Raw genomic sequence first — 19,012 nt, forward strand, 5'->3', positions numbered from 1 at the left:
GCTGTCTTCGGTTCTTTGGAAAAAAGAGAGTGGCGCTGCCGACTGTGGGAGAGAGAGCGACGGGAATTGTGGGTAAAGGTAAGAGGCCATTGTATCCATCTTATTGCCGATGCTTATGTTCTTCCGCGACTTGATGATGTCGTCAGCGGAGGGGGGAGAGGGGGCGACGGAGGTGAAAGAAAAAGTGGAACTTTGCCCGGTGCACGCGAGGGAGAAGGAAAAGTGGGATCCTGTGCAAGACCAGTCTGGCATCACAATTAGTTGGATGTGTGGGAGGGGGAGAAATGGCGTGCTGCATACGGTGTTGATATAGCATTACGGCCGTCTCTTTTGCGGCTTCATGTTCCATTAGAGCCTACATTCCCTCCTCCCCCTCCTTTCACGCCCATTGGAAAGGAAGCACTTGCTTTGTTTCGCTTGTACTTTGGTGAATTACGAGCTCCTTTCGGTCTTGCTTTGCCGTATTTCTTAATTTTTCAAGTTTCGTAGGACTCCGACGTCAACTTTCGACTGAACTTCTGTTTGACGTCATGTTCCCCAATGAAGTTAATTCTTCTTGAATTAATCTGCAAGCCTGAACAGAGAATGAACAATGACTAGAGGTGAGACTGTCACGTAATTGTGATCAAAATTTGTATTAGGCTAGTTTTTATTTCCATCTCGATTAGTTCTTTCCTGTCTTTCTAGGTAATCGCACCAATGAGGATGATGCACGAAGTACCTTTCTCAGGAATCGAATGTAGAACCCCTTACCTCGTAACCTAAGCAGCCAGGCATGGAAATTCGGTAACAAAAGGAAGTAATCCAGCCAACATTTATGCTAAAGGAATTGCTGCATATATTTCCCCACTTCATAACGGTCATTGTTATCAGTATTCGAAAAATTACTGTTTCGAAGTAACTGAGTTAAAATTACAGTCACTCGTATTGAAAAGTACTAAAGTTACACCTTACCGTTGCTTGAAAAAAATGTCGCCTACTTTTACAGGTACTTTATTCTAGATAAGATATAACTTACACAGCTTGTTTCAAACATCAACTGCTAGTAGACTGTTCCGTTGTAACTAATGTCTATCTGAGACTAAAATGAACTTTTATTAATTTACAATAAACATAATACGTTTAAATATAAAACTATATACGTTAGAAAATTGAAAGTACTCTCTTCTACTTGAAAGAATTACGGCACACAAAACATAACACCTCCCCGCGTCGCCTTCTAATCAAGGGGTACCAGGTTCAAAACCCGGAGGGATATAGTGACTCTGATCACACTTTAAATTGTAAGTCCAGTCCCGATTAGCTTTTTGTGCATAAAGTGGAGTTAAAATTCTGTAATAAGGGTAGCATACACGCTATTCTTTTTTTTCTTTTAGCAAATCATAATTTTGTTCCTTATTGTTGAAATGTACAGAAAAGTAACTGTTACCTGTAACTGTATTGAAATACAGTACCCTGTTACTACCAAACACTGGTAGCGAACACTCTTTACCGGAAAATACTTTGGATACAATTTTTTGTTATAATGGGCAGAACAATATTAATTGTGCGTAGAAAATTGTGTAGACAAGTACGTAATATATTCTATGATATTTGACTTTTGATTTAAAAGTTCGCAAATTTAAGGGGAAAAGTTGATGTAAACAAGAAATTTATTGAGTTTACCGTTTATTGTTGAATTAATCAGAAAAAAATCTGTGTGCACGAGCGTGCGTATATGTGTGTTAACTAAGATTATCACGTAACAAACTATTGTAAAGCATTTTGGAAACGTATGAGAATAAAGCGCCTTGTACACGATCAAATTAATCATGAACAACTCGTTGAATTGAACGCAATTGAAAGTCGTTGAACAGCGTTTCTATTGGAAATCTTGAATGGTCTGAAATTGCTCATGTATACGATCAAAGATAAATTGGACAAGTTCACATTTGACCATGGCTGTGTACGCCATGGAAAGGAATAAATAGACTAACGATTAGTCTAAATGATTTTATTTCCAAAGGAAGAAGTAGGACATTTTAGAAACTCGAAAGACGTTGATGTATTTTCTCGAGTCCTCTTAGACGGAAGCATCTCCTTTAACATTTTTGCTACCATAAATGCTAAGTAAATGCTTCAAAAATAGTAGTGCGATAGGTCGTACGTACTTTCATTTCTTGTCTGTGCACGAAAGTAGGGGTGTGCAGGACAATTTTTTTTTTGGGTCGGGACGGGACATTTCTTAAATCCCGACGTTCGGGACATGAAAAATTTGCAATTTCCCGACAAAGTCGGGAAATTTTCGGAACGGGAACTGTTCAAAATTTCCCAAAGCTCTGACAATCTTGAATTCTACACGTCATTTTCACTTTAAGTGATTGTTTTGGCATTTCTGGTACAAAAACTAACAATTTTCGGTAAGTTCCAGACATTTACAACGCAGAAAACGTCGAGAATTAACTACTTTTTATAATGATCATTCGGTATTTCCAGACTCCTCGGGATCCCGAAAAGTCGGGAATTAATTCCCCGAATTCGGGATCCGGACGGGAATTTTTTTCCCGATCCCGGTCCCGACTTTTCGGGATCCCGCACACCCATACACGAAAGCATTCCATGGAACATTTCGGCACAGAATTTCGGTTAGCTCTTGCGATTTCAATGTATAATACATACAGCACGAGAGGCATATCGTGTTACACCATCCATGGTGAGTGCACGGTGTTTAGAATTGAAAAAAACTGAAATATTCTTCCATACGTAGGGTGACCATACGTCCCATTTTTACCGGAATAGTCCCGTTTCAGAGTCGTGTCCCGGTCGTCCCGTCCATGTTATTAAAAAGCCACTATTTGTCCCGTTTTATAAAAGTCTAGGAGTTATCATGAAAACCAAGTCTAACTTTGAGAGACATATCATGCTAAAAATATGTTTTGTGTTCGTGTGCCGTTATTTTCAGAGCAGTGAATAAGCATGCAGTTTCTTTACGGAATCCCAACAAGAATTTAAAGTTCCTGCGTCTTGACAAAAACTCAAGAGATAATTCTGGAGTTACCTGTCTGATATGTGGGGTAAGGTTTTCGGGTAGATTTATGAACGATTGGTGAAGAATAAATGTGCTCCCAAGAAGATTAGTTGTTCTGATAAATAATTCTGTCGTTACTCAATTCAGCGTAGGACTAACATCAAAGGACTAACATCAATGTTTGATCAGAAAGAACGAGATACGCCATACCTAGATTATAATAATTAATACCTTTTGGCAATGGGAGATCATATTTGTTGTTTATAATGTAGCATTTATGTGATCCATCCTTTAATAAATATATAATAATAATACGTTAATAATAACAATAATTTTACAATTAGGCCTAACCGATATTTCCAGCAACGGAGGTAAACTGATCTCACTGGGGTGTCCCGTTTTTGGGTCAAAATATTATGGTCAGTGGTCACCTTATCCATACGTGTACAGTAAAAGCTATGAAGTATGTATTTAATCAGCGACATTCTTTTGTACCTAAAACAATTTAACACGAAACGCTATTCCTCTCGGTTGAATAGTTATCGTCTTTTAAAAATGTGAAGTGATACATTGTTTACATCTCACGCGGCCGCCATTACATCTGCTTTCGTGACCTAGAGGTGACAAAAGGGTCTATGAATTCGGCATCTCTCTACAATTGCATTGCGTTTCGTACCGACAATCCTACAGTTCTGTGCTGTATGTGTTCAAATTATATGTGCGTGTTCTTCCTAGCGAAAGATAAAACTGTACACAGCAAAAGCACAGACTTAATATTTAACATTTTTTTATTTTTTTGCCAACGAAGCAAGGAAGGGAAGTTAGCTACAACGTGCAACGACTGCAGTAATAATAAGGATACGGAGAAGAGAAAGAAAAATTCTTAGGTTCGAAGCAGCGCAGTGTGATCTGAGTGATTTATTTTTGTTATATTCATTATTCTCTTGAATTAGATTGATTTTGTTGGTTCGCTTAGTTGGTCATTAAAAATAAACAGATGCTAGAGAGATTACAACTGATTTTCGCATGTTGTAGTGGATCGGCTTCTTTGTTTGGTGTATGCAAATATTATTATTATTATTATTATTTCACTATTATCAGTGGAGCTAGGGTGGAAGTTTGTACTAAATATTTGGCAAATCGACAATAATATTGATATTGTAGATCGGCATTTCTATGTTTTCAATGATTTTCTCAGGTTATCGAAGATCGCTCCTCTCATGATCGATGGAAAAATCACAGAGGTATTTCAAATTTGTAAAAAATTCATATTTTTAAAATGTGAAATACAATATTTAACCCAGGATGTACAGTCACCGGCAATAGCAATTGGGACACCTACATCCCGAAATACTCGCTTGCCTGCATGACGTTATGTGTGTTGCCTAACTCTACGGCGATAATTCGACTAATTCTCAGTACCTTCGGGACATGAGAGCCCGCATCCCAGAGTTCGTGTAAGGGTCTGCTTCTAAACTTCCACTGACCAGTGAGAACGCGCATGCGAGTCATAAAGGAAGCAGCACCTTGAGACTGACACACTTTTGGGTTAATAGGGCCTCCACTCCACTGACCAGTGAGGGCGGGACACCCCGTCAAACCAGAAGCTTGTCAGTAAACCAAATTAATATATATAATCCTAATTTACTTTTCAAAGAAACCAGACTTTACTAATTACTGAATTTATTTACATCTCAGTTCCAAAAGTAAACATCACCGAAAATAACACAAAGAGACGATTCTTATTTTTTACATTAATTGAAGATTTTACAGATCTCAAGCATAGTTGGAGTAAAAAGAAAATTATACAAACTTCTGGTCATGTTAAAATGCAAACAAAATTACTTAACAACTTCAGTTATCTGGTAAGAAGCTTGATACTAAATAACCATAAAGCCAAGAGCACTCTCTTTTCTGCTACATATCCTAATCCATTCAAGATTTAATACAACAGTAACCTGGTTTCAACAACTGGGTAATAATTTCACAAAAAGGTCGAAGTTACAACTGGTATCCAAGATTTTACCAGAACAAAACATATTAATATGTTATAAGACATAAACTCTATATTCCTGCTTCTATAATCTTTTCACTCTTACATTATGTTCTTTGGAATTCAAGAGGTGTACCACCAACATCAGGGTCTACCTCAAAACATTCTTAATACAATAACAGGGGAACCATTATCTACCCTTTATAAACGCCGCCGGCTACTCATATCATAAAAGCAGAACAATAGACCATCACTTAAGGAATTTTAAAAAAATATATATATTCGACCTACAACTTAATTTTGCTATCCCAATAATTTCTACAACTACCAACCATTAAATGAAACCATTACTTTATCCCATTGTCGTAAGTATTCAGACTCCGAACGGATATGTATCCTATATTCACAAAGATATTAAAGTACACCTTCTGACCAGAAGCGTGCTCTCGGATTAAAACAACTAAGAATAAAATTTATTAATAGATCCTCCTGACCAGGAGAATTCCGAATGGTTTAGAATATTAAAAAAAATTAACTAGACGGAAGATTGTATGACTTAGATGAACCTAGTTTATTTATCATGATTTAATATCAGAGTCACACTGACCAGTGCAAACCTAGCTAAATTTATGATAGTTATTTATTCTTGATTATTTAGGTTATATGTTTATATAAGAATTAATTATATACAAGCACGCAAAATCCCCTTTAGAGACTGTGCTGACCAACACTAATCTCCAAAGGTAGCTTCCGGAAAATATCGGACATTGAGTAAGGGAGAGCTCCCCACACAATGCCCGCATTCTCCCAGCTCTGGACCCTGACGCGCGAGGTGACTACCTTAAAAATCGGAAATGTAATAATGAATCTTTTGCCAGCGAAACGACTGGTATTTATACTCACGGGATTGCGCAATTCTATCCCTTGAACAAAATTGCCTTGAAAGAAAATTGAACAATCAGGAACGAGAGAAGTGACGGAGCAAAAAGAGAAAAATAGCAGAATACACTGAAGAGGGGAAAAATGGCACAGGAGAAGAAGTAAGGGGCGAGATTAAAATAAGAGAAGGGGGAAATAAATACGAGAGCACCTTAATTTTTCAATATATAGCTCCTGCACACGCACAATTTTTCTGACATCGTACTTGCTAGGGTACTAATCACCAAAACTGGAAAAGTACTCCTCATGAGCAGTGTGGCACTAGACATACTTCCGGTAGGGATGAGGGAATTCTAGTAACTTATTTTGTACTTCTCAAGTACATTCAAGTACATTGGTACTTCTCAAGTATAAAAAATCAGCAACCAGTAGGGGGATTCCCTCTCATCTTCTCTTCAAATATCACTCTGCTTATGCGCCAGACGTGGCCGATCGTGCCATCTATCATCTCAAAAACTGCCTGAACTACAAAGACTGATAGAACAATCAAATTGTAACTACATACGAGTTACATCATGGATTGTACAGCTCAGACTGTCCATCTGTCCGCGAGAGGACACAATCGATATAATGCCGATATCTCACTAACATTAAAGGCAGAGACATAAAACTTAGTCAAATGTAGGACCCGGCAAATGCTAGTCGAACACACAACAAATTATATCAATTGATCCATCCTTTTGTCTACGGGAGCAGTAGAAAGAAAGCCAACAATCGATTTTTTTTTTACGTCGCGACATCTCAGAATTTATTCGAGATATAAATGGGAAAGATTGATATCCTGAAATATACGAATTTTTCCCTTTGTGTTTTCCATGGGACTGTTCTAAGAGACAATAGAAACTAATTTGAGAAAATATTTGAAATGTAAACAGTGCATGGGCTCAGGCCAATACGCCATTGGACTAAAATAGTCCAATGTAAGATAATTTAAAACACCAATAGACATTTTAACACATGAATCATTTCAAGTAAAGCTAAAAAAATCATGCAAGTAGGACAGAAAGAACGGGGAGACAGACAGACAGACACACATACACTCAGAGAGAGAGAGAGAGAGAGATAGAGAGAGAGAGAGAGAGAGAGAATAGGAGTAAGACAAAGTAAAATGGAAAGAAAAACATATTGTGAAGATGAGAAGAGATGGAGAGAGATTCACACAAGTAGTGAGAGAAGGAGAAAGAGAGGGTGAAAAGAGGAGGAAGAGAGGAAGAGAGAGATAAAGGAACAAAGAGGTAAAGAGGCAAACAGAATATTAGAATCCATGACACCTAAAGCAGGCCCATCGGGTAATATTTCTTCCCGCCTTGAGTCCCAACACCCAAAAATTTATCTCCGGACGCACTGAGGAAATCAATTATTTTTTAGGAAAGATAAATTCTCATTATTGTGCTTTTGCAAGAGCTGAACGCTGAGCAAATTTACATTTCAAATGTAACTGAATGTAACCGTCATTCGCACACTGGTGATATTTTCTCAAACGTTATGATCATATATCGCATCTTCTTGTCAGTGCTGGTTACACGTTGCACAATTGAGAGAGGATTGTCGAAATGCACTCTCATTAAAAATAGTAAAACAGTTAAGCCTTTTTCTCCATGTTAATAAAATATTAAAACGGGGTCTTAAAGGGTGGAAATTTACGTTTTTAGTGTTTATATTTTTTATACTATAAATTTTGCCTTGGTCAGTATTTTAATGTTTTATTAAAAATTGACTTTGTGCTGCAAATGGGACAAGAGGAAATATTTATCTTAGCACTGAATAAAGTTGTCAATTCTCGACAATTGGGTTCCAAACCCGAGGGGGCGGGGTAAGGTGTCAAAACTGGGGGGAGGCAAATACAGTATATTTCCCTTTGTAGATAAGATTTAGCATAGTGCGGGGGGCAACTACCCCCCTCGCCCCCTAATCGCCGCCACTGACAAGATGAAGAAGGATTATTTTGTATCTTATGATAAAAACTAATATTTTTGTATTGGACACATATTCCTTTCTTAAAATGCTCAAATATACGCTGTTGTTTTCAGTGGCGTAGCAACATATCGCGGAGGCCCTGGTCGAGATTATAATGCGAGACCCCATCCGTTCTTTAAATTTGAAACCTCAATGGGAATCGATACAAAATCTACAGGGATACGTCACCAATTTATCATATTAAAATAATATCTAATAATAAATTACTGACGAAAATGTTATTTAATAATTCCACTCATCCTAAAAATGTGTTTTTCTGTTTCCGGGAGCTGAAATCTGAAGCTGTAAGGCAGGCCCGTAGCCAGAGGAAGGGCCATGGGGGTCATGATTCTCCCTCGAACTACGTAATAAGATATAAAAAACTAAGAAAATAAAAATTGACGATTTCTCTGATTGTGCAATAATTTCGATTTCGTCCTTCAATATGGGTTGTTTGGGGAGAGAGGCAGGCTCCAGAAGTCTGTAGTCTGCAACACTGAGTATTTTTTTTTGTATTATAACCATTGATGCAAGTCTAAAAGATATCCCACTTTAAGTCAGGACAGTCCATTCTTTTAAATCCGTGTCCCGATTTTTTTAAAACTGCATTCGTGTTACGAAAATGTTTAGTTTTTTTTTTTTTTTTTTTTTTTTGTTAACGCGCATTTGCTAATGGGCATCATTTGATTTATAAATATATTATTTTCTAACCATAGCATCATCATGGCTTGTTCAATTGTGCTGGTATAAGAAAATTTAAAAAAGAAATGAAATGAATGTTCATTGGCCAAACAGAACACAATTAGAATACTTCCGATAATTTAATGTAAACAAGAAGCACCAAGCTGTACGCCATGTGACAACCTTTGCCCGCAAGCCACTGTATTGATTCTCGGATGGAGGGGGGAGGTATCGGTGAGTTGATTTTTCCACATAACATTGCAACTCTATTGTCTACAATTGTACAGCCAATAGCAAATATAATAGAAAATTATTCATCACCATTTTCATTCTGTTTTTACCCTAATCCTTGTTCTAAGGGATGGAATTCTGTTGATGCGAATCTGATGTTGACATCTGCTAATTGGCCTTTTCATTTCAACCCATTATCATTACACTGTGGAAAACAGACTGAATGAAAATAGTAATGGGCACATTACTTTTGCCGTTGGGTGTACACTTAGCACTAGCTGCAATACTACCATAACATTGGTGGTCACATTTAATACTCCATCAACATTTCGCCAACCGTGACGAAATGGATAGCACGCCCTATGGGTCCCGGGTTCGAATCCCAGATGGACGTGGGTGTTCTTTGTGAGTGTCCCTTTATCAATGTTATTGCCCACAAAAATTAGCCCATTCTCCATATTTTGCTCTTACATTTATTTCATTTTTCGTTTCAATTCCGTGGGACGCGAGGCCCAGGACCGTCGCCCACCTCTTGCCACGCCACTGGTTGTTTTGATGCGGAAGCAAGGGTGTACAGAAGGGAGGGCTGATGCGGCAGCAGCTCCTCCCCTCAAATGCATGGGCGTAATGAATTAAGAATTTATTTTGCGAAATTTGAAGGCATATACGTTCTTCTTCTTCTTCCTCTTGCAGGTGGGTGTAACCAAAACCAGTTCTGCGACTACAAAAATTGATCATTCCATCGGCATGTGGTCTTACTAAATTTATTTTTCCTTTGGCCTGTGATCTAATAATTTTCGAGGTAAGTGGCTATTTGGCATTCTTAGACAATGTTGATTCCAATTTGATATTTTTAAATTTCTTCCACCATTGCTCCGGCCTTCCATTTATTTGGAATTTCTTCACTTCTAATTTCGTCTCGTAAGGTTGACAGCCCTGGAAGGCCCTTGGCCTATCTCCCGACTGCCAGTCTCCCTCCCACAATCCTACCAAGAGGTGTAGATATCTTCAACCGGTAATGGGGTGACGTGAGGTCAGCACGTCTAACCCTCAGCCGTTGCAGGAGAATTCCGAGACAGGATTACGCTACTCACTCGTCGCTCCCCAATTTCCTCACGATGGTGTTGCCACCGGTCCTACACACAGGCCGAAAACCCAGAGACTTAACCCACGCGGACTCGAACCCATGCCGTCCCGCAGTCGGAGTCCAAAGCACAGCACCGCATAGCACCGCACTGCCACGGAGGAGGACGTCTCGTACGGTTCCTCCACTTTAAAAAACACAAAAATCTCATTTGGGAAAATTTATTCTAGTTTTATCATGTTGACAAAGAGTTCAACATTTGCTAACATATTATACAAGAAGAGTCCGTTTTAGAAATTATGTTACATATACGTTATTTTGGGAATAAAATTACGTAAAATTGACTACTAAATTAGTAACATCTTGGATTATAAGGCAGTTATCCGGCTTTCTAAAGCATGAAGGGGTTCGAAACCACGCCGAACTATAAGGATAAGGACAAGTTGACCGGTTTAACGAAAGTCCGGATTAACTGAAATAAACTAAGAGAACAGTAGAAAGTGAATTAAAACTCCGTTTAAAGCAACAAGACACGTTTATTATGGTGTATTCCAAAGGGCATAGGCCTAAATACACTATACACTACAGTACAAAGTCTGCGGGAAACAGAATTTCATCAGTGGTTGACTGCCTTTTCTTTGGGAAGTTCTCTTGTTGACTTCTAGCCACATTTAAAACATTGCATTCTTTTTTTTTTTTTTTTTTTGGTCTTTTGCCTTTTCCCTGTCCAAAGTCCGGCTTATCGGGGTCAGGATTAACGAGGTTTTACTGTATAGTACTAAGAGAGAGAGGAAAAATATGAACACCCTAGGTTCTGCTCTTCAAGGGGACAGATGTAAATTAATTGTTTGTACGAGTTTATAGGGCACTACTATGACAATCAGTTTTTGTCACCTACTTTTTTTTATCCTAGGTTTTCGTTATTTTATATTTTTCTGTAACTTCGTATCCTCGTGAAGCTTCGGTAGAAAAACACCACGTTTCTAAACCTTTTGTGTTTCTCTGCTTTTGTTGACTTTGCCCCCTTTCGGTCGTACGAGCTCGGAACCAACAATATGCTGTGATAAATCTTTCACTATTTTTGAGCGACTTTTGTGCATTTGGCGACGGAAAGTCAACGTGGGAGGCCAATTACTGGAGGAACATGTTACGTACCGGATGAGGGTAGAACTATTCTTTTCACCCCATTCTAACGCAACACGTGTGCTTGAAGAAGCTGGACCAGGCAAAAAATGGACGCTTGACCACCAACGTCGTAACTTCAGATTCCCGCGCCTAAAAGTCAGTCCGTTGTATTCGAAGTTTCAAGCTGTCTTTATATAGTGGCAGAACGAACAAACATATACAGTCTACCGCCAGTTTTCGAACCGACAACACCTCCGCGACAGTCGGGGTAAAGATTCGGGACTTTGTCTTTTTTCTACCGCGCCGTGTATTTTATCCTGCGTGAGTGAGTGACAGTGACTAGTTGTACGAATACGCAGTGTTAATTAGTGACCTGTGCACTGGATTCGCGTTATTCGTTTTGTGACGAGGAACATTAATACAAATATGGCGGGCTAAAATCAAGAGAAGGAGGGCCTTGGGTCTTCCTAGCCTGCATGAAGCCGACAACGCAGCAGATCATCGCTCAGCGTCGCGACGCCACACCACTAAAACGCCGGCACAAAAGCCACGAAAGCCACAAATGACGCCCACAGCCCGATTAGAAGCCATGAAATGATACCGCCGAAAGCCGCTAGTCGAGACGCCGACGCCCGACGAGAATTCTACGGAGAGAGAAAGAGAGAGAGAGAGAGAGAAATTGGAAGATGAAGCGACACCAGCCCACACTTAGATCTACCGTCTAGAAGAGAAGATTGAGATAATGAAGCGACACCTACTGCGTCTTGAGACGACGCCGACGTCCCGCGTGAGATTAGCAGCGAGAATCCACGAGAACCCCCGGTAAAGGAACTTCGCCCATTTTTCGCCGTCCCCCCAGAAAGAGAGAGAGAGACGATGCGAAGCAATTAATCGCTCCATTACGAGGCCGACAAGATGATCGCCGTGATGTTGAAGCTTAGAAGGAAGGTGTGTCCCAGAAGATTGCGAAGTGCCGCTACAAAGAAGTAGCGTGGGGAAGTGTTAGTGTTGCAAAGAGGACCGCGGATCGACGTCCCGCCGCCGTTTAGAGGACTACGGTAAACGTCGCTGAAACGTCTAGAACGCCGAGATGGTATAGTATACTACTGTTCATTTTCTATATGTGTGAGTGATCATCTACCCAAGCCTCCAAAGATCGGCTGTCGGACGAAAAGATACCAGTATTTAAAATTAAAAGTCGCAAAGGTATTGATCATAATTATTTCTCGCCAGCATCATCTAAATTTCACGACAATTGCTAATTCGGAAGATATATTCACAGCATACTGTTGTTTTTCCACGCTCTGCGCCGAACTGTTGAGTAATAATTTTTATTTATGTCACCTTATATGCTTTACTCGGTAAAATATTCGATTAAAAACAGCATAAATCGTGTATCTCTTGCATAGATCACCTCTCAAGTTTGCTAAGTGAGGAAGTAGATTAACTTCGTGCTATTTTTAATGTATTCATACAACAGTGTCTTCATTTTTATTCTGTAAACATGTGTGCCTTGCAGTTGATATCTAAGCCTAATGTTATTGAAGTTCCAAGGCGCATTAGTGATAATTCTACCACAATTATTTAAATGTCTAAATAAATTGCAAGAATAAAAAGTTTACGTGTCATGCCCGTTGGCAGAATGTAATGAGCACGCGCAGATGAAAGTTTAGTATTTTTAACTCTAAGCACATTAACGTCTTCGGGCGCAGTTTAATATTCCTATGAAGAACTAAATATTGCATGGTGTCTAAAAAGGGCCAATGTACTTATCTTAATGTAATTATTCCCCTGCGGTATGAGAGAGTGTGTGAATGCTTGAATGATAGTGAGGGGTTGTGTAATGTGTCTATTTTTTGTGTGTTATATAATATACATTATTGTTATATATGATTTGACTATGATTTGTGTTTAAACATATAGTATACTTATCCTCATAACTGGTGGTATTTATATTTTAGTTCAACGTTAAGTCAGCAAAGCATTTCTGCTGGCTAACATCAATTATTATTATTATTGATTATTATTATTATTATTCAACGTCACTTTATGCACGAGTCGGCTATTCGTCGGGCGTAAAAACCGATCCGGTCACACGTACCCTGGAATCAAAACCGTTAGCTGGGCCCGACACCTAGGAAGGGGACTTCGGTCTCCGGACTAAGTGTCAACCTTAGGTCACTGTACCCAAAGGTACCGGTGAGAATTTGGCGCCCGAACAGGGACCGGTCTATCTTTTACCCTCGTCGAGGGAAGTACATTTTCATTTTTTAATTGATAGATAGCGTGAGGATTTTTTTCATTGCTTTGGAAAAACTTTTATTGGGTATTTTGTGTTTACGTGTATTCTTGTGGCGTTATTATTATTTTTTTGTGTCATTTAGTATTTTGAGTTTGCGTTATTCATTCTTGGCGCGAATTTGAATTAACGTAAGGGCAATTAAGTAGGCGAATATCGGCAAGGGCGAATTTTCTAGGAATTATTTCATGCACATTTAGTGGCGACTTTATTTGTGTGTGTGTGCGTAGGCTTTTTTGTAGGTAGCAGAAAAGGGGACCCATCGTGCCCTCCTCTCTGCATTTTTTGATAGGTTATTGTTTGTATTGTTTTTCTGTAGTGCGTTATATATTTTGAAGTGCAGATTTATCTTCTGACGACCTCAGGTCATAGTGAGTGTTTTTAAATATCTAATGAAATTGAGAAGTGAGAAAATTATTTATGGAAAGATGAGCGAAGCACGGAAGTGTGTAGTTTGCGGGATTGAAATCCCATTAAGTGAAATGGACCCATCGAACGAAGCGCAGCCGCGCTGTAGTACTTGTGTTATTTCGTCAGGAACTCCAGGACACGGGGGCTTAGTTGTAAATACTGAATCCACGCCACCTTTTGAAGATCTGAATCAGCTGACCGTTTCCCCCCCGGAAGATGTCGCTCCGATGGAAAAAACAGATGATGCATTGAAGAATGGCGCCGGCACCAACGACAGGATGTTCGAGATGATAAGACAGCTGATCCGGGCGGAGCATGCAGACACACAAAAGCGAATCGAACAGCTTGAGACCCGATTCCAGGAAGTGGTGCGTGTTTCGGTGGAACAAATGACTGAACGTTTTTCCACGCGCTTGCAAGATAGTGAGCAGAAACTCACCGCGGAAATCGCTCGCTTGGATTCCCGTGTTGATGACCAGGACCAGCAGTTGGCAACACTGTCGCGACGGACAGATCACACGGAAGAGGAACTGGCGCTTACGAGACATTCCTCGGCCCAGCTTGAGGCGAGCTGTCACCAAAACTATGAAGGTTTGAGAGAGCGCGTGACGAGAACAATAGGCGAGGTTGAGAACCATTCGCAAAGGATACAAGCCTTGGAAAGAAAAATGGACAGTTTGGACCTTTCTCACCCTCAGCGACGAGAAACGCCCACGGCTAACCCAAGTACTTCGGCCACCAGCAATAATGAGCAGCCTTCACCCGAATTGACAAGTGTCAATGAGCGAGCAGTAAATGAGAGTTTCCCCGGTTTACCCACTCGACCAGCGACCAACAGCTGCGAAGTTCATTATTCGGCACCCACAATTGCGAGGCGAGCTATTTTCCCTCTTGAATACAAGAACCATTTCAAAAGATTCAACGGGGCTGATCGGGTTTTACCGTCTGCATTTTTAGAACGGTTTGAAACTACCTCAGAGGAGCTGTCCTTGGGGAATAATGAAAAGATCCTGGTTTTGCGAGGCTTGATGGAAGATCGGGCCAAAAATTGGTTTGAAACGAATGAAGGGCATTTCACATCTTATGAAGCTTTCCGGGAGATGTTCCTAGGACACTTTCAGCGGCCGATCCAAGTAGAAAGGATGTTAATGTTACTGCGCAATGAACGTTACAGCCGAAACGCGGGAGTTACGTACGCGCAATATTTCTGGAAAAAATATAATGAATTCAAGGCACTGCAGCCTCAAATGACGGCTCCAGAAATAATCGCGGCGCTGATATATCATTTTCCGCAAGATGTCCGGCGTCACCTTAATGGCAGTTGTGTGTTCGACCCCGATTCGATGTCGCTGACGCTGGAGAACCTGTACCAGTGCTCAGAAGAAGAAGAACGCGACAGGGCAGAGCGCTGGAATAAGCGTCCCAGAAGAGAAGACAATCGTCACGGCCGGAACCGACGCCAGCGAGTTCAGATGGTACTGCGAGGACAGCACCACGCTCCACCCGCCGATGACCAAAACTTTCACCCCTCACCACCTTCGCCACAGAGAGAACGGCGGCAGTACCAGAGAGGCAGACGTGGAGGAGAAAATATGAGTCGACCGCCGCGCGGCACAGAACAGGGTAACCGGGACGGTACCTTTCAACGAGGTCACGTACGTGATGGTTATTACCGACCCCACAGTCGATCAAGGAGCCCGCAGTCGGACCGAGGGACTGAAGAGCGAAATCAGGTGCAAACAAGAAGTGACTCTCCAACACCTGGCGTCTCCGGACTTCAGCGTTCCGGAGACCGCTCTTAGAGATTTCAAGTTTATGTTAATGGACTAGTTATATTTTTATATTTTACACTTGCGTCATTATTGATTTTTATATGGGTATATTCCAATGTATTATCTTTTAACGTCCTTTAAGGATTGTTTTATTGTGTATTTACTCGTAAAAGTATTTTCATGTATGTATCCATATACAGGGTGTTTTAAAAAAATATGTAACCTTCAAAAATCTCCCCAGCCGAGAGCGATTTTTCAAGCCTACAATTTTTTTTTCAAGTTAGGGGGGGCGAGATATGACAATCAGTTTTTGTCACCTACTTTTTTTTATCCTAGGTTTTCGTTATTTTATATTTTTCTGTAACTTCGTATCCTCGTGAAGCTTCGGTAGAAAAACACCACGTTTCTAAACCTTTTGTGTTTCTCTGCTTTTGTTGACTTTGCCCCCTTTCGGTCGTACGAGCTCGGAACCAACAATATGCTGTGATAAATCTTTCACTATTTTTGAGCGACTTTTGTGCATTTGGCGACGGAAAGTCAACGTGGGAGGCCAATTACTGGAGGAACATGTTACGTACCGGATGAGGGTAGAACTATTCTTTTCACCCCATTCTAACGCAACACGTATGCTTGAAGAAGCTGGACCAGGCAAAAAATGGACGCTTGACCACCAACGTCGTAACTTCAGATTCCCGCGCCTAAAAGTCAGTCCGTTGTATTCGAAGTTTCAAGCTGTCTTTATATAGTGGCAGAACGAACAAACATATACAGTCTACCGCCAGTTTTCGAACCGACAACACCTCCGCGACAGTCGGGGTAAAGATTCGGGACTTTGTCTTTTTTCTACCGCGCCGTGTATTTTATCCTGCGTGAGTGAGTGACAGTGACTAGTTGTACGAATACGCAGTGTTAATTAGTGACCTGTGCACTGGATTCGCGTTATTCGTTTTGTGACGAGGAACATTAATACAAATATGGCGGGCTAAAATCAAGAGAAGGAGGGCCTTGGGTCTTCCTAGCCTGCATGAAGCCGACAACGCAGCAGATCATCGCTCAGCGTCGCGACGCCACACCACTAAAACGCCGGCACAAAAGCCACGAAAGCCACAAATGACGCCCACAGCCCGATTAGAAGCCATGAAATGATACCGCCGAAAGCCGCTAGTCGAGACGCCGACGCCCGACGAGAATTCTACGGAGAGAGAAAGAGAGAGAGAGAGAGAGAAATTGGAAGATGAAGCGACACCAGCCCACACTTAGATCTACCGTCTAGAAGAGAAGATTGAGATAATGAAGCGACACCTACTGCGTCTTGAGACGACGCCGACGTCCCGCGTGAGATTAGCAGCGAGAATCCACGAGAACCCCCGGTAAAGGAACTTCGCCCATTTTTCGCCGTCCCCCCAGAAAGAGAGAGAGAGACGATGCGAAGCAATTAATCGCTCCATTACGAGGCCGACAAGATGATCGCCGTGATGTTGAAGCTTAGAAGGAAGGTGTGTCCCAGAAGATTGCGAAGTGCCGCTACAAAGAAGTAGCGTGGGGAAGTGTTAGTGTTGCAAAGAGGACCGCGGATCGACGTCCCGCCGCCGTTTAGAGGACTACGGTAAACGTCGCTGAAACGTCTAGAACGCCGAGATGGTATAGTATACTACTGTTCATTTTCTATATGTGTGAGTGATCATCTACCCAAGCCTCCAAAGATCGGCTGTCGGACGAAAAGATACCAGTATTTAAAATTAAAAGTCGCAAAGGTATTGATCATAATTATTTCTCGCCAGCATCATCTAAATTTCACGACAATTGCTAATTCGGAAGATATATTCACAGCATACTGTTGTTTTTCCACGCTCTGCGCCGAACTGTTGAGTAATAATTTTTATTTATGTCACCTTATATGCTTTACTCGGTAAAATATTCGATTAAAAACAGCATAAATCGTGTATCTCTTGCATAGATCACCTCTCAAGTTTGCTAAGTGAGGAAGTAGATTAACTTCGTGCTATTTTTAATGTATTCATACAACAGTGTCTTCATTTTTATTCTGTAAACATGTGTGCCTTGCAGTTGATATCTAAGCCTAATGTTATTGAAGTTCCAAGGCGCATTAGTGATAATTCTACCACAATTATTTAAATGTCTAAATAAATTGCAAGAATAAAAAGTTTACGTGTCATGCCCGTTGGCAGAATGTAATGAGCACGCGCAGATGAAAGTTTAGTATTTTTAACTCTAAGCACATTAACGTCTTCGGGCGCAGTTTAATATTCCTATGAAGAACTAAATATTGCATGGTGTCTAAAAAGGGCCAATGTACTTATCTTAATGTAATTATTCCCCTGCGGTATGAGAGAGTGTGTGAATGCTTGAATGATAGTGAGGGGTTGTGTAATGTGTCTATTTTTTGTGTGTTATATAATATACATTATTGTTATATATGATTTGACTATGATTTGTGTTTAAACATATAGTATACTTATCCTCATAACTGGTGGTATTTATATTTTAGTTCAACGTTAAGTCAGCAAAGCATTTCTGCTGGCTAACATCAATTATTATTATTATTGATTATTATTATTATTATTCAACGTCACTTTATGCACGAGTCGGCTATTCGTCGGGGGTAAAAACCGATCCGGTCACACGTACCCTGGAATCAAAACCGTTAGCTGGGCCCGACACCTAGGAAGGGGACTTCGGTCTCCGGACTAAGTGTCAACCTTAGGTCATGTACCAAAGGTCCCGGTGAGACTACTGCTTCAGGTTGGGAAAGTAAGACCTCGTGAATTTACTTATGAAATGGATAATATGGTAATATGGAACCTCACTTTGTTTTTTAGCTATTTTGTCTGAACTATAAGCTCAATTTTTAAGTTCTAGGTATGTTGAGCTTCCTTATTCTATTGACTACACATTCCTAATTGGAATGTGCAACATTTTACTTACAGGATAATCTGTGCAAAAATTATCGAGAAAAGTACAAGTAAGTTATTATGCAAAGGTGCTGGTAATATACTCCTCTATTTTATGGGTGGAGCACATGGAAATTTCTTTAACATTACAAAATAATGATAATTTCAGAACAATACTTTCTATTCAAGTCGCGCACCGTGGGTGTGCGGCGTCATGCTTTGGGCCCCGGCTACGGAACGCGCGCAGGTTCGAGTCTTCTGGGGGGGGGGGGAGCATAACAACTTCTCTCCTGAGATTTCGGCCTGTGTATGGGCCCGGTGGCCACGCACCATCGTAAGGAAATTGGGGAGCTACGACTGACTAGTAAATCCGGTTATGGAAACCTACAACAACGACTCGGGGTTCGTCGCACTGACCACACGTCGCCCCGTAACTCGTTGGATGATCTCCCACATCGGGTGAGTGAGTGAATAGGATCAGATGCGAGTTAGGCCGGCAGTCGGTAGGCGGGCTTGAGCCCTCAATGGGCTGTTGCGCCATTATTATATATTTTCTATTCAATGAAAAAAGTTACAAATGTTACAAATGTCTAACGCATACA

Source organism: Lepisma saccharinum, chromosome 3 (assembly GCF_977018435.1).
Source record: "Lepisma saccharinum chromosome 3, izLepSacc3.1, whole genome shotgun sequence".
Taxonomy (NCBI): Eukaryota; Metazoa; Arthropoda; class Insecta; order Zygentoma; family Lepismatidae; genus Lepisma; species Lepisma saccharinum.